Raw genomic sequence first — 5,279 nt, 5'->3', positions numbered from 1 at the left:
CTTAAAGAAGAATAGGACGAAGCTCGTTTCAAAATTGTTATTAAGTTTATGTGTATGGCTGTATGTATTTTGGTAATTTGCGTTTTAGCTACAATGTAATTGTATTACATGGTACATTATTCTCATATTATGTATAATATGTCATAGATATGAATCCTATAATTTATGTTAAGCGCTGTATCAATAAAAACTTGAGAGGACACACAGTTGCAGATTAGATACAAATAAATAAGCACGTTAATGAAATACTGCTTTTAATGAAAATAAATTTATACATTGATCGTATTACTTTTCAGTTCTAGTAAATACTATTAAAATACGAGATTTCAAAGGTGTTGCGGACAAAGGCATCTCGAGTGGCGACTCTTCTCGTGTTGCCCTCGAACGCAAACGAATGCCTCGAGACGATCCGATAGTTAATAATAGTTTAATTGGTATTTATTAATTAATTAAAACTAACTAGGTTCTTTTGTACAACGAAATCACCTTTATAATTGTATCGTGTTTGTAACAATAGAAGAGTTCAATACATCTACGGGATCTTCTCGGAGCTTCAATTCCAAGTTTCACTTACCGGTAAAGCTTGTGTCTTTTGTTAGAACAATAGCGTTCATATCAACGGTCAGTCGTTGAGTATTCATTTCATGCGTTTTTGCGAATAAGTTATACCATTGCAACAATTATATAAGTTAGAAGTATCTTTTTTATTGTTGTGGATGTTTCCTCAAGTACACAATTAGGACCACTAAGTACATAGTTAAATAGACGACCCCTGCGAGACTGAGCGCCGCGCCCGTCGCCAGCCACGGCGTCGCGGCGCCGTCGCCCGCGCAGCCTCGGTAATGAGACGTGCCCAACAATGTACAGGCTACACCTGGAATTGTAATGAAAAAGAAGGAATTTAAAAATAGTAACACCCATAATTCAAACTGCAACTATGTAAAGGTAAGTTAGAGGCACCTAAAGTTACTTTTAATATAAAACATAAAAATTAATTAGATAATGTAGATGTAGCATTTATAAAGTTAATAATGTTAAAATGACTTACCCATGCTTATCGTTATTAAGGCCACCACTGCAAAAATACTGAAAGCAGATAAGTTTAGGGTTAACTTTTTAATTTATGTAGAATATGAACCAATATATCTATTAAAATAAATTATAAGACGAATTACTTGCCTAATTAATCACCTAAGTCGGCTTAGAAATACTCTCCCTACTACTCTGAATACTGTCTGTCATTACAGTATGAAAAAATGATATGTATGAAAAACACACTGATATGTTTGTAAAAAATAGTAGCCACCATGACTTTAATTCTACAAATTGAAATAAATTATCAATAACACTAAATAAAAATACCCGACCACATCTTAAATATCACAGAAAAAAAGTTTAAACTTGTCATTAAACAAACGCTTTGTAAAAAAGCATACTATAGGCTGAGCAGCCCCAGCTCCACATGTACCTGTATGTGTGGAATTTGTAAGGAACATTTATTTTTTTAAAAAGATGTGTGTTATGGATTTTCTTTCGTCGCTTCTTCTCCATAACGAAACACCTTGTGAAGTGGTGGTAGGTGTATTGACTTTCAAAAAGTGCTCTGTAAAGAACCTATTTTGACTAAAAAAAATGATTTGATTGATTTGGTTGTATATACCGAAAATGTAGACAAAATAGACAGGGAATGAATACCTGCAGCACAAGATCTGGCTTCTGGTGTATTCTTCAATTACTACAAACTGGTAAAAGTAAAATGAATACATATCACTACGCAAAGAAAGAAAACTATATGAAAACTAAGTAACTACCTTTGTTTTTTACTGAATAACCAATTGTTGGTAGTGGACTGCACTCCTTGTCTGACTGAAAACATGTCACACTTGTAAATTGTCAAACTCGTACAGATAATACAGTCTGCATATTTTTTACGAGTTCATGTTTTATTGTTATTACTACTATAATCGTCAATTTTTTACACATGGGTATTTTAATTGAGAAATACCGGTACTAAGTTCTCTCACATTGTACAATTACAGCATAGACTCATTTTTTTAACCTCCTATATCTATAGTAGATAGTAAAGATGTCTGTAATTGTTTACGACGCGGTAAACCGAGCGGGCGCGGCCGTCAGGCCATACACATCATACACATCACAATCTATGTGGATTTAAATAAAATATGTTTATGACTTTATAGTTGGGGAGCCCAAGAGGTGATTTCAGGAGTGTCTCGAGCGCAGCAGACTAAGATATGGGAGATACCTTACACTCTGTAGAGTATCCTAAAGCATAAATGAGCTTTCTATGTCGGGGGGTTTGCACAATCAAAAAAATCGATCACTGGACGTGCTCGAGCGCGGTCAATTTTCTTTTTAATATAAAGGATATAATGCTTGAAAACGGGAAAAATCATAATCTGCCGATTACCACAGGTCTAAGTAGTGTAAAAAATAGGCATTTTGAAAAAAAAGACACACCCTGTATTATTATGCTATCTGATAGTGTCACTTATTAGCATGAATCCTTGGGTAGTAAAGATGTATCACAAACTAAAGGAAAATGCTAATGTGTAGGAAAATTCAATATTCTTCATACATTCTCATACAAGTTTTTTTTCAAATCGTCAGAACAAGGACAACAACTTCCCTTTTAATCGAAAAATATCATGTAACCTTTTCTTAATTGTAACGTCTAATCTACACAGTCGTCTAGGTCCCAATGACGCTCGAGTTTGTACACATTTAGCATCGTGGACTCCCCTACTATTAAGCTTACTGCTCATTTACATGTTGATTTCGAAAAATTGTGTGTGTAGAAATGTGCAAGCGGTAAGTATGCGGTGTGTAGAAGTTGTAACATTAAAAGCGAATTAAATTACTATTAAGTACTTCGCCAGCACTTGTACTTACTAAAGTTCACATAAGGGACGTTAGCTATATTTTTTACATAGTCTATCATTCATTTAATTTTAATAAATAATGTGTAGCAAGGTAAAATGTGCAACAAATATTACTAGGTGTCATTATGTGAAGGTGTCACAGACTCTCCCTTTCTCGGCCTGGCATGTACGGGCTACAGCCGCATGTTTTGTAGCATCAGCAGTTTACATTTCAGTTAGTTCGCTAATGAGGCTTGTCACTATCGGTCTCGCGTGCTCATCCAGTCATATAATTTTCATCCAAATGTTGCATTTTGTCACCCAACCCATACACTTCTCAATTATTAAATTCGGTAAGGTATGTTAACGGTACTTTGTAAAACTTTTTACCGTCTTAATGTGATTCCTTTGTAAAAAGGAGCTCTTTTTAAAGTCACTTGATGTCGACTGATAAATTGTGCCACCGGCAACAAGCTCGAATCAAAGACGAAATTTCAAAGTAAAGTGTCTAAAAGTATATTATGTATAAAATAATTAATATATATAATACATATATCAAGATTCGCAGATTATTTGGTTAGCATAAGTTATATCTCCCGGCGTATTACTTCACAGTATTGCTTCATAGTTAGCTAATATCCTCGTTATTGCAAATTGCCTCAACAAATTTTATCTGGTAAATAAACCTTAAGTAAAAATATTAACTCCAGAAAAATTAAACTGAACGTAATAAAGAAGCCATATATTAATATACGTATCAACGAAAAAGTTTGTACGAGTAAGTAACATTGCAAGGCTCACTTCTTTACTTGTGTCAAAAGTTGCGCAGATTAAATTTGTGTGTTTGAACACTTTGAACATTCGGATCGTATGGAGACTCCTCAAGCGTTCCTTCGTTACCCGTCTTGGAGCTTAACGAACTGTTTGCAACCCACGGGGGAAGCCGGGGCAGGTAATCTAATCTCACCTCGTCTCCCTCTCGCCCGCCCCTGAAACTGTAGCGTTTTTCCCGCTGTTTATTTCAGTATCAGAGGCGCGGCGAACGTGATGGGAATAGGCGATCCTGATCGATACCTCGGAGAGGATGATTCGTTTAGCGTGGACCTCGTTACGATGTTTTGTATCATTACAATTGTATATTGACCGAGAGTTTATTTATTCTACGAATCCCGCTCACCATACGTTAGATTTTTTATATTTTACATTTGTAGACTGCAGCTTTTCAAAACCTGCCAGTACTAATGCTGGAGCGCAGTAATAATCTTATAGGTATCTATTATTTTGCTTTTCCAAACAAATTGGAGAGAATATAGCACGAGTTTTAGCTAAATTTATACTTGGTGTAATCTATTAACATATTATTACAATGCAAATACCCATCAATTTTGGGGAATCGCACTAATTGACGTGAACTCGTCAGAGCGAATGACTTTAATTGGGTTTATATATTGCATGAACTTGCCACGCTCAAGATAAATTATTATAAACCTTTACCAATATATACAGAAGCGTGTCCGCCCAATATGGTTCAATAAGACAGATGCAACATAATATGTTTCTTGAAATATATACATACGTATTACTTAGTAATTATTTTAAAATACGAATAATTCGTACGAAATATAATGGAAATACCAAAGTTCAATAAAAGGCGAGGTGTACCGTATGTATTATGTAAGATAACTTCAGTATCAATGGAAAACATACAAAATAATAAACTACTAATTGAACTTTAGGATAACCTTTGAAATTTAAACTTTTAAGTATATCTACTATTGGTCAGCGATCGAGTCGAAAATTAGATTGCCAGCTGTGTTGTCGTTGGATCAATGTAAATTGTAAGAGTGACGTAGGTCACATTATGTTCCTTTTCAGTTAATAATTACTAATTATTTATCATGTTATTATTATAAGTTGAAATGACTGTAAAATGTAAATATTACGGGCGCCATTACAATACCGTAATGATAAAGAAGCCGATAGATGAATACTTTTAACGAGACTCCGCACCCAATAATTTGGGCAGCATTAATTGATCAAAGTGTGCTCCGCTTTGTAATTTCCGATTACGCAATTCCATTCATCGGCGGCGATCATTCGGTCACTCTCGAGCGAGTGGCGCGAGTGGCGCGACTCGCGTGAGACCGATTTGTTGACACGTGACGTTTCATCTCACTGCGCCTCAAAAGAGGGATCCACCACCCATATTCGCTGCTCATTTGGACAACAATCAACCCTATGTTTATAGTGAGACGCACATTGCAACATACACGAACTTATTGTATTTTAATACGAGTAGCGGACTTGACAAAGTTAAATTCTGCGATACTGCAATCGAAATTGGATCCTATTTAATATTAATAGACTACTTTTCAGTTAAACGATGTCATTTTGTGT

General features: G+C 35.2%; 1 long non-coding RNA gene across 1 annotated transcript; it reads right to left on the bottom strand.

Annotated features, from left to right (window-relative positions):
- Positions 1 to 247: 247 nt before the first annotated feature.
- Positions 248 to 1,859, bottom strand: LOC140743161 (uncharacterized). The gene is made up of 3 exons (XR_012102396.1): positions 1,696 to 1,859; positions 1,049 to 1,086; positions 248 to 874 (listed from the first exon to the last, which is right to left on the bottom strand). It is a non-coding gene; the product is annotated as an uncharacterized LOC140743161 (long non-coding RNA).
- Between the last annotated feature and the right edge of the window lie 3,420 nt (positions 1,860 to 5,279).

The sequence above is a fragment of the Epargyreus clarus genome, unplaced genomic scaffold (genome assembly GCF_041222505.1).
Source record: "Epargyreus clarus isolate Ecla_fem2 unplaced genomic scaffold, WU_Ecla_fem_2.2 ptg000007l, whole genome shotgun sequence".
NCBI lineage: Eukaryota > Metazoa > Arthropoda > Insecta > Lepidoptera > Hesperiidae > Epargyreus > Epargyreus clarus.
The sequence above is the reverse complement of the archived record's forward strand: the minus strand, read 5'-3'. Positions and strand labels throughout refer to the sequence as shown.